The following is a 12,095-nucleotide window of genomic DNA, read 5'->3' as shown; positions in this document are numbered from 1 at the left end:
CGGTCACTAAATAAAAGTCTTAGTAGGTTTTATTTCAGAATTTCAGTCTTGGAGCTAAAATTATCCTTCAGTATATGCATTAGCTATTACACTAGCATAAAAAAATTGCCATTATTGTTATTAAGGCTATTTTATCATAACATTGAAGTAGGCTATTATTGATAACAGATGGACTATAGTCTTCCAGCCTAGCATAGCCTACCTGGAACCTTGCAAACAGTCAATTTGATAGCTTTGGCCATTCAAGGTAGAAATACTTAGAACTCTTTTGTGTTTTGTCATTTTTAATAAAACAACAATGTTATAACAAAATATACACATTGCAATGGTTAGTCCACTGAAGGTGAGGGTAGATTAACCCTTTCGAGTCGATTAACGCGGATACGCGTTTTGAGTCATTTTCTCCTGATAACCCCGAAAAGACCTTAAATTACACTTTCAGTTTTAATCGTACAGATAAGAGCAATACATCAATCGAATCTGTAAAGGGTCTACTTTTTTTTGGATACAGACATAATAACAACAAAACTTTGTGCACTTATAAAATAAAGATAACAAACAAGGTGTGCTGTCTGCAGCCTTTGTCTGCGCTTATCTTCATTTACAAACAAGTCATTAAAATGAACTGTAACTCCGTGAATACTCAACGAAAATACATGGGGGAGATATCTATAGAAAGCTTGACATGTCTATTTTTAAACTAAACAAGTGCCGCCGAAAACAGATATTCTGTGATAAAGTAATCCATATGAAAACAACGCGATGTCTGTTTTTCAAGTCTCCCTTCATTATATCTAATGTGACCACGCCCCCGCGCTGAACGCGCTATTCAGATTCAAACTGAAGCGCGCGGCTTGAATACGCCCATAACAGAAGAAAAAGCAGCGAGCCTGTTCTTCAAGTGTTTATTTTACTGTTTGCTTCGCGATGAGAGGAATAAGACATAATTCACCCCAAAAAGATGTCATGTGGTTGAGGATTTGAGAAATGGATTTCCTCAGAAAAAAAGAATGCAGCACTTTATTCAGCAGAGATCATAAACATGAGTAAGTCTCTTTTTATTTATTTATATACTTGTACTAGTTTTCACATAACGTGTAAACATTTTACTAGTTAGACTTTTTCCAAATACTTTTTCCAAACTATAATTCCTGACTAAATGTATAGTAATCAAGTGAAACATTATGAAGTTTCAATAACAATATACAATACTATACCATTCAAAAGCTTGATGTAAATAATATAAATGTAACAAATAGATAACTGTCACAAATGTAAAAACATGCTTTTCTTTCAATTTATTCCCCCTAAAACCCCAGAAAAATATTCTCAGCTCTTTTCAACATTAATAATAATGATAATAATAATAACAATAAATGTTTTTTTTTTTGTAGAAAATAAGATTGTTAAAAGGATTCTGAAGGATTGTGTGACTGGAGTAAGGATGCCAAACAATTTGTTTGAAAGTCAGCTTTGATTGTTTCTAATAAACTGTTTAACTGCACCTCCAAGTGGATATTAAATTATGTTGTTGGATAATTAAATATATTCTAAATAAACTACAAACATAAAATTATATAGATTTATTTTGTTCTTGCATTCTTTCTTGTAACTCCTTCCTCTCAGTGGCACAGATGACTGAATGGCTCATTATGCAGCTCATTATGCAGGCCTTTGTCTTCTCAGGTGTAAATCACAATGATATTCATGGTAGTTGACGCCTGCTCGCATATGACTTTTACCAACAAAAAGTGTCTTAGAAAATTTAAATCAATATATTGTTCTCTGTGAGTGAGTAAACAAGATGATTTTCACATCATTTAGAAAGAAAAATTCTAGGCTACAAGCTCCAGTTCTCAAAAATCCCGGGAACCATTGTTCTTTATGTGTTTTTTTGCCTTATTCAAGTGTTTTAACATTTTTAGTTTTTCACTAACCACGCATAATATTTTTTTTCTCAAAAACACAATCATGTACATACATGCATTTCTTATATTATTATAGCCCAGTTTGTGCTGATTACAGTGAGATTAGACTTTACCCATTTAGATATTTATAAGAAACTGAAAAAAGCACAAATGTCAGGGCTTGACAAACCTTCTCCAGGCCCCAAAAATACCCTTAGACTCCAGAGGGTTAACCCAAGTGCAGTTTATTTAAAGAAGTGATAATTCAAACAATAAATAAAAACTCGACCAAACTTGACATGAAACAGACATGACTCACCAACAGCATGTACATACATTAATACACGTCAAGGCACAAATGGCAAAAACATGACTACTTATACAATGAGGGTCACATGACAAGAACAAACCAATGGGAAACAAGACACCCAATCGGAACATGACACAATGAAAAAGAGGAACCAATAGCAAGACAACAAGAGGGCAAGGGAAGCATGACACAAACTGCATAAAAATCAAACTACAAAATAAAAAGACATGAAAACAAGAACATGAAACAAATCCCCAAAACAGACATTACATATCCCCCCTCTAAGGGTGGCTCCTGACACCCAAACAAAAAACACAAAAAGTTCAAGAGGGTGGTGGAGTGGAGGTGGAACAGGGGGAGGGATGGAGGGTCAGGCCTGTGAAAATGAATAGGACCTGGAGGATGCAGCAATGGCAGACCATGGAACAGAGGGGTACCTGGGCCATGAAGCAGAGACAGACCATGAAGCAGAGGGGGACCTGGGCCGTGGAGCAGTGACAGCAGTATGGAGCCATGGTGGAGCAGGGGGCCATGGCAAAGCAGGCCTAGCGGGGGGCCAAGCCAGAGCAGGCAGAGCATGGAAGCCATGGTCCAGCAGAGACATGGACAGACCACTTGGCCATGACAGGTAGTGAGTTCTTGAGCGGCCTCCGTGGCTGTTACAGGACAGGCAGTGAGTTCGTGGATGGCCTCCTTTGCCATGGCAGGACAGGCCACTGGAGCGCAGTCTGCAGCCCACACGCTCAAAATTGTGACTGCCATTAATGGAAATACTGAGGCGACGGGAACAGTCGCAGTAACTGCCAAGACTTGACGAGACTCGGGCTTGGAGGCCATCTTGGCCAGGGACTCGGGCGTGGCGGCCATCTTGGCCGGGGACTCGGGCGTGGCGGCCATGTCGTGACGAGACCCTGGAGTGGCGGCCATGTCGTGACGAGGCTCTGGAAGTTCAGCTGAGGCGTGACGAGGCTCTGGAAGTTAAGCTGAGGCGTGACGAGGCTCTGGAAGGGCGGCCATTTTCTGAAGAGACTCTTGAGTGGCAACCATCTTCCGACAAAGCTCTTCAATGGCAGCTATGTTGTGGAGAATCTCTTGCGTGACCGCCGTGATGCAAGCAGGCTCTGGCTTGGCAGACGTAACATGAGGACTTGACATAGCAGGCATGACGTGAGCAAACATGGCGTGAATAGGCTGTGGCTTGGCAGGCATGGTGGCTACTGCAGGATTGCAGTGTTCCTCATCAGCAATCCCCACAGTAAATGATGAACCAGCCAGCAAAAGAGTATGTCAATATATTCCGCGAGGGACCAGTGAACTTTTCCCCCAGGAAGCTGAAAACAAATGGGCTAATTAAGACCCACCCGAAAGATGTCCTTCAATGCCACATCATTAAAGTCCACCCGGTTAGAAAGTTCACAAAATTTCTGGACATAATCGTCAATGGATCGGTTACCTTGACGTAGACCAAGGAGGGCAACCACTGGGTTCATGTTTGTGGTCGTGTATTCTGTAACGGTTAGTCCACTGAAGGTGAGTGTAGATGAACCCAAGTGCAGTTTATTTACAGAAGTGATAATCCAAACATCCAAACAAAAATCCAAACACTAAACAAAGTCTTGACTTGAAGTGCCATGAACAGACTTGACTTAGCATGGAACAGACAGGACTCACCAACAGCAGGTACATACGTCAATACACAACAAGGCACAAATGGCAAAAACATGACTACTTATGCGAACAATGAGAGTCACATGACAAGAACAAACCAATGGGAAACAAGACACATGACTAAGACAACCAATCGGAACATGACAAAAGGAACAAGAGGAACCAATATCAAGACAACAAGAGGGCGAGGGAAGCATGACACAAACAGCATGAATAAAACTACAAAATAAAAGACATGAAAACAAGAACATGAAACAAAACCCCAAATCAGACATTACACACATTTAGGAAACGTCAAGCTATTATAGCTATATGGGTATTATTTCGACAAAGTTATTGCATTTTAAAATTTAGAAACGGTAATGGTGGACAAAACATGTTTTTTTTTATATATAGCACAATAAAGCATCAGTCACTGACCAATATGCTTTACAGAAAAAAAACATTACACAAGCTCAAATATTGTAGGCCTTCTCTAAAAAATAAGATTTAAGTTTTGCTTTAAACAATGAGGTATTTCCATAAAAACTACACTGCACTGCATTTTTCAAACAAAATAATGGCTGTTTCGTGTTCTATTAATAACCGGTCTGTACAGACGTTCCTCTCGTTGATAGCCAAGGAGTCGATCCAGCTAGAGCTTGATGGGACGACACAGAATGAAAAAAGCAGTGCAACTATCGTGACAGGTCTATAATCCCATCCACTCTAAAGCAGTACTAAACTGCAGTGGAAACGCAAACCAAGCCGATCCATACCAGTCTGTTCCCTGCTGAGTCGAGCTGTACCATGCAGTGGAAAAGCATCAAAAAGGAAGCCTTTTTGCATTTATTTTGATTCTCTCTTAAATTCAGTAATCAGTCAGTACATCTGATGGTTTCGCAATTGCTTTAACTACATCCCTATATTCAAAGGTTTTCGAAGTCATCTGTGCTCCAGATTATAAACCTTACAAGATAAACACAAATATATCACTGTTTTTCTCCACGCAGGCTCCTAAACTGTAATCTCACTGCTCAGTCATGTGAGAGTTTGTCATTAGTTTTGCAATCCTCAAACTGTGTCCTGAGAGAGCTGAACCTGAGTAACAATGACCTGCAGGATTCAGGAGTGAAGCTTCTTTTTGGTGGACTGAAGAGTCCAAACTGTCAGCTGGAGATACTGAGGTAAATGGTTTTACATAAAATTATTAACAAAATGCTACCACAATATACGACCATTAAATTTTGTCACTAAGTTTGGCATATGCTTTGGAATGCCAGAAAAAGCGAAAAAAAAAATGTATTAAAAAGAGCTTTAATAAAACATTGTATCTTCATTGGATCAGTCAAAGCTCTTAACTCCATCTGCTTCTATTGTGAATTAAGTGCTGCACACAGTTTGGGCCATGCTCTACTTTATTGCAAGGGTAAATACTGAACTGATTGTTTGAAAACGTACTTTATTTACTTTACTCAAGAAACTCCCTATATGTAAAATCTTAAGTTTTATGTATTTGAGGAACATTAACCTTCTGGTGTCCGAGGGTGTTTTGGGGCCCTGGAGAAGTTTTGACATTCCCTGACTTTTGTGCTTTTTTCAGTAGCTTTTAAACATTTTAATGGCTAAAGTTCAGTAGCACTATAATCAGCACAAACTGGGCTACAATAGTATGTGAGCAGCATGTATGTACGTGATTGTGTTTTTGAGAAAACAATGTTTAATGTGTGCTTAGTGAAAAACTAGAATGTTAAAATCACTGAAATAAGGTCCTAAAACACTAAGGCTGCATCCCTTATAGTCGATGAGAAAAGGCTTAGTCAACCATGTTTTTTTAGTCATAGTAAAACAAATCTACAGGAAGTGACGAAATCATGCATTCTGCGATGAAAGATCGTTAACAACTGCTCTATGTAGTAAATTAGCCAGGACATCCAAACGCTCGCCTTTCATTCATCGACCTCAAATGAGGATTATCATCTGAAACACGTAAGGAGTAGCAACTTCACATGGCCGGTCGCACTAATGGTAACCTATAAAAATGTGTGCTATTTCAGTGTTTGTGCAGAATGAGGAAGCATGTGCCGGTTTGATCATTTGCACTTAACATTTTTTGGTCATACAATGGAATTCATCACAATATTCCATACAGAGCACAAAATATACCAAAATAGTTTTTAGACAAACTTTTCTTAATTTGCTAAAAATGGAAACATAAGAAACATAACACCTCTTACACCTTAACAAAATATAAAATAAAAAAGAACGGCAAACATTTAGGCCAAAGTGAGCAAAGATAAAAAAAGTCGTTCTCTTTTATTTTTTGCTATTAGAAAATAAGAACTAAGATATACATTACAAATACACATAATATACATATAAAATAAGCAGTGCTTTATTTTCAGGTACAGTATTTACATTTACATTTATTCATTTAGCAGACGCTTTTATCCAAAGCGACTTACAAATGAGGACAGTGGAAGCAATCAAAAACCACAAAAAGAGCAATGATATAAAAGTGCTATAACAAGTCTCAGTTAGCTTAACACAGTACACGTAGCATGGGCTTTTAAATAATATAATAAATAAAAAGAAAACCGATAGAATAGAAAAAGAATAGAGCAAGCTAGTGTTAGAGGTCTTGAAGTAATGAATTTAGGTAAATGGTAGTGATGGGCATTTTGGCTCTTTTTCGTGAGCCGGCTCGTTTGACTCAGCTCACTGGAAAGAGCCGGCTCTTTTGGCTCACAAATGGCTCTTTAAAAAACAATAATGCTTTGACTATGATAGGTTTGAAAACAATTCTAATTAAACTATTAAATTAAATCATACTCACAATTTCTTTAAAATGCATTGATTTGTTATGAAAAAAGAATACTATTAAACATTTGCATTTAAATCACTTTTGAATGTATAGAAACAACAACATTACAAAACAAATACAATCTGAATCTGAAAAACATAATAGAACCCATATTAAAGAAAAATAATAACTGAAAGGATTAAACTGGTCCCTCTTTTTTGGCATGTTATATAGTCAGCATGAACTATCTCACTAGTTATGTTTTGTATAACTAGCATGAACACATACACACAATGCTGATCATATTTTTATTTAATGAAAGATTTGCATTCAGAAATGCAAGCTGCCTTACTTTCGAGGGGCTGATGATCATTAAAATGATTCCAAATGCTGCTGTGCTTCCGACTCATTTTACTGCTTTTGTTTTGTTTTCAAAAGCTGTGTTTTTCCTCTCCTCCTAGTTTGACACCGTGTGTTTGGTGTGTGTGTGTGATGGCTCGGCCCCTCCCTCATGCCGTATAATTGGTTGACACCTCGTGTATGATTGACAGGAATAGAATGTGAGGCTGATCAGACAGTCCAAACGAAATATGTGCACCTTTAGGCCTATATATAATTTTTTAATTCTTTGAATTAGTCAATTATTTTAAATAAAATAAAATGCATTTTTTTTAATAGAGTCGGCTCTTCTGATATGCGAGCCAGCTCCCGTCGTTCACCTACAAGAGCCGGCTCTTAGAGTCGGCTCATTCGCGAACGACCCATCACTGGTAAATGGGTGCAGAGCCAGTGGTAGTTTTGTAGGCAAACATCAAAATCCCTTGAATTTTATGCGAGCACCTATTGGTAGCCAGTGCAAATAGATAAACAGAGGTGTGGCGTGTATTCTTTTCAGCTCATTAAAAATTAATCTTGCTGCTGCGTTCTGGATTAAATGTAAAGGTTTGATAGAACTGGCTGAAAGACCTGCCAAGAGGGCATTGCAATAGTCCAGCCTGGACAGAACAAGAGCTTGAACAAGGAGTTGTGCAGAATGTTCCGAAAGAAAGGGCCTGATCTTCTTGATGTTGAATAAAGCAAATCTGCAGGATTGGACAGTTTTAGCAATGTGGTCTTAGAAAGTCAGCTGATCATCAATTATATATAGAAATAGTATATAGTAGATATAGATTTAATATAGATAAACTTTCAGAATGTTAGCAATTTTTAGCACTTTGCTAGCATGTTTCTAGCATGCCTTAGAATATCGCTAGTATGTTAATTTCATCTTGATTTCATAATCATTGGAAGCCATATTTGTAATTCAAAATGACAATTAACTTATTAATTTGATGCACTGCTCTGTGTGTGTGTATAGTACTGATTAATTGTAACATTGTGTGTTTTTTATAGTGTGGATCATGGAGGAGAGTTCAGGATTACAGAAGGATTACACAAACGTATGTCTAACACACACACCACACATTATTAAAGAGTATTGATTTATTAACAATACACAATTGAACACATCTGGACCAGTGTGTTTTAAGAGTGCTTTAATTACAATTTCAAACAACATAAATATGGCTTTTTTCTCTCAATTTTTAACCAAGTAATACATGCATGTAATGCCATTTTAAGAGGAAAAGTTACATCTACATACACACACACACCACATAGTGGGGGGGGGGGGGGGGCTTTGTTCTCTCATCAAAATGTGAATGATCGTATATTCCTCTCACAGGAGAAATAATTTATACCATGTGGCCAAAGCCACAATGGAATAACAACTCTTTACATGCATTCACACAAAATGGACACAACATTTATTAAACCTTCTTCATATCCATTTATAGAATTGTATACACTTAATAGATTGTTACAACAATGTATGCCACCTTACCTATTAAGTTATATACTTTAAATATGAATGCATTCAGCATTACCCATTAGTGTTTCATATTTTCAGCACAGTGTGTAGGTGTCAGGGTTCTGGACTTTGTCATGTTTTGCTAGATTAGTTCATCAAAATAAAAAATGTTATAACTGTCTCTTTTCTTGTGTTCAGATGCTTGCTTTCTCACACTGGATAAAAACACAACAAACAATAATCTCAGACTGTCTGAGGAAAAAAGAGAGGTGGCATGGGTGGGAAAGAAACAGCGGTATCCTGATCATCCGGACAGATTTGATGACGTCCATCAGGTGTTGTGTAGAGAGAGTGTGTGTGGACGCTGTTACTGGGAGATTGAGTGGAAAGGAAATGACGATTTATTTAGTACTGGTGTGTTTATATCATTGTCATATAAGAGCATCAGCAGGAAGGGACGGGATAATGAGTGCTTGTTTGGATGTAATAATAAGTCCTGGAGTTTGTACTGTTCCTACCTCCGATGCTCATTCATACACAATAACATTGAGACTGATCTCTCTGTGAAGTTTAGTCACAGAATAGGAGTGTTTGTGGATCACAGTGCAGGAACTCTGTCCTTCTACAGCATCTCTGACACAGTGAGCCTCATCCACACAGTCCAGACCACATTCACTCAGCCGCTCTATCCTGGGTTTCTTGTTTCTGTTGAATCATCAGTGAAGCTGTTGATCTGTTGATGTATCAGAACAGACTGACAAGAGCTTCATCCAATAATGCTTTCAGCTGTATGATCAATCAAGTAACGGTTATAGATTGTTATAGCTTCTTCTCTTCATGACATCAATTCTGCAGTTGATCTTCTGTCAGTATAGATATGTTGAAATAGATGTGTATAAATCATCATATAGACGTAAGATCAGTGTGTGAGTGACGATCTGTGTATCTGTGGTTTTCACAACCTGTATTTGTGCTGGTGGAAATCAGTTATTATTGTAGTTTCACATCAGTCATTTGTATCATTATCGTATCGAAATCACCTTTCAGTTGAAAAGGACCTTTCACAAACCTAATTCATTGAGAACATATCATTCTGATCTCTTATAATACATGTGATTTGTCTCTGTTTGTGCACAAATAATAAAAAACTATTTCAAATTAACTAGTGGTCAGATTGTAATTGATGATGAATATGTGAAATGTCTGAATGCTGTATGAATAATGATCTGCACTTTGAAATATAATAGATTCCTCACAAAATTACCTTCAGGAGAGTTTCTGATATGATATAAAATATTATTCACTGCATAGACATAAATACCTAGACGCTTCATTGGCAGCTTTAAGTCATTGCTGCGACACAGTTGCTTAAATTATTTCTATGGACTAAAGTAGCCTAACTTAAAAATATGTTTTCATGACTTTTTCATCATATAATTTTTTCACAGTGTGATAACGACCTGTATTCATTGTCCATTTCGGAAACCAAGCCCCAACTTTTTTATTTTTTAAATCTATTATTCGCTCACATAACTCCTCCAATTGAGGTGTTTACTTTTGCTTTTTTTAAAAAGGTGCCAATGAAGTGACGAGAATACTTTTTGTACACGAAGAAAATGACTTGACCTTATTCAACAATTCCTCTCCTCTGTGTCTCTCCAAATCAGCATAGTGCCATTTTGAAAAAATCTGAGCTGTACACAGACAGCATACGCTCTTCTATATCAGCTGCACCGCAACGATAAGTTTTTTACACTGGTTTGAATTGTTGTCGTTGTTTTTGTTTTCTTCATGTACAAAAAGTATTTTCGTTGCTTCATAACATTACGGTTGAGCCACTGATGGCAGATGGACTATTCTGACGATGCTTTTCATACTTTCCTGGACCTAAACACTGTTATTTATTTGGCCAATGTCTCAGGCCAACATCTAGTCATGTTAACAACATGCTAGCAACATGCTAACAGCATGTTAGAAACATGGTAGTGAAATGCTAACAACATGTTAATCATGATAGAAACATGCTAGCAACATGCTAGTCATGTTAACAACATGCTAGTAACTTGTTAATCATGCTAGAAACATGCTAGCAACATGCTAATCATGCTAGAAACATGCTAGCGACATGCTAGTCATGATAACAACATGCTAGTAACTTGATAATCATGCTAGCAACATGCTAGCGACATGCTAGTCATGCTAACAACATGCTAATAACTTGATAATCATGCTAGAAACATGCTAGCAACATGCTAATCATGCTAGCAACATACTAGCGACATGCTAATCATGGAGGGCCAGGTCCATAGAGGGAAACCGAGACAGGAAGTGCAAAAAACAAAAACATAACAACAACAAGGGGACCAGGAGGGTGGTGGACCGGCGGAGGACCAGGGGGACGGACGGAGGGCCAGGTCCATAGAGAAAAAAAAAAAAAGAAGCCCACCACATCCGTGAGTTCGAGACAGAAGCCCACTAGGATGGCGCAGAAGACCACCACAGCCACGCGATCGAGACAGAAGCCCACCAGGGCAGCGCAGAAGACCACCACAGCCATGCGGTCGGGACAGGAGCCCACCAGGGCAGTGCCGAAGACCACCACAGTGGGATCGATGGCACAGGAGAGCATGTCTGGTTAGGTAAGTCTGAAATAGAGAACATGAACAGGTTAAGGGTGGCCTCCGTGGCCCTGAGGAGATGGTAGATGGTCTCCATAGCCATGACAGGGCAGGCGAAGAGTTCCTGGATGGCCTCCGTGGCCACGACAGGATAAGTCAAGCGCTCAGGGAGTTCGGCTGAGACGTGACGAGGCTCTGGAAGTTCTGCAGAGACATGGAGAGGCTCTGGTAGTTCAGCAAAGACGTGGAGAAGCTCTGGTAGTTCAGCAGAGAGGTGGAGAGGCTCTGGTGGTTCAGCAGAGACATGGAGAGACTCTGGTAAATTCGTGGTGTTTTGACTGGATTCAGGAAGATCAACGGTGACTTGACTTTGCTCATGAAGATCATTGGTGACTTGACTTTGCTCATGAAGATCGTTGGTGACTTGACTTTGCTCATGAAGATCATTGGTGACTTGACTTTGCTCATGAAGATCATTGGTGACTTGACTTTGCTCATGAAGTTCAATTGTGACTTGCCTTTGCTCATGAAGATCAACGGTGACTTGCCTTTGCTCATGAAGATCAATGGTGACTTGCCCTTGCTCATGAAGATAGTCGGTGACTTGACTTGACTCCTGAGGTCTAACTGTGTTAGTGCTTAACTCATGAGTGTTAATGGTGACATGACCTGACTCTGGAGTGTAAACGGTGACCTGAACCGACTCTGGAGGGTCAACGGGAACCTGACCCGACTCTGGAGCGTCAACGGGAACCTGACTCAACTCTGGAGGGTCAACGGGAACCTGACTCGCCTCTGGAGGGTCACCTGTGGCTGTCATTTTGTGCAGAGGCGCTGGGTTGGCGGCCATCTTGTGCAGAGGTGCTGAATCGGTGGCCATCTTGTGCAGTGGCACTGGGCCGGTGGCCATCTTGCACTGTGGCACTGGGCAGGCGGCCACCTTGCCCTGTGGCACTGGGCT

The 12,095-nt window shown here is 39.2% G+C and overlaps 1 pseudogene; it reads left to right on the top strand.

The window, feature by feature from the left end:
* LOC132101764 (NACHT, LRR and PYD domains-containing protein 3-like) overlaps nt 1-9,548 on the top strand; it is a 33,314-nt pseudogene extending 23,766 nt beyond the window's left edge.
* The last annotated feature ends 2,547 nt before the right edge of the window (nt 9,549-12,095 follow it).

Source organism: Carassius carassius, chromosome 1 (assembly GCF_963082965.1).
Source record: "Carassius carassius chromosome 1, fCarCar2.1, whole genome shotgun sequence".
Taxonomy (NCBI): Eukaryota; Metazoa; Chordata; class Actinopteri; order Cypriniformes; family Cyprinidae; genus Carassius; species Carassius carassius.
Note: the sequence above shows the minus strand (reverse complement) of the source record. Positions and strands in the feature narration are given on the sequence as shown.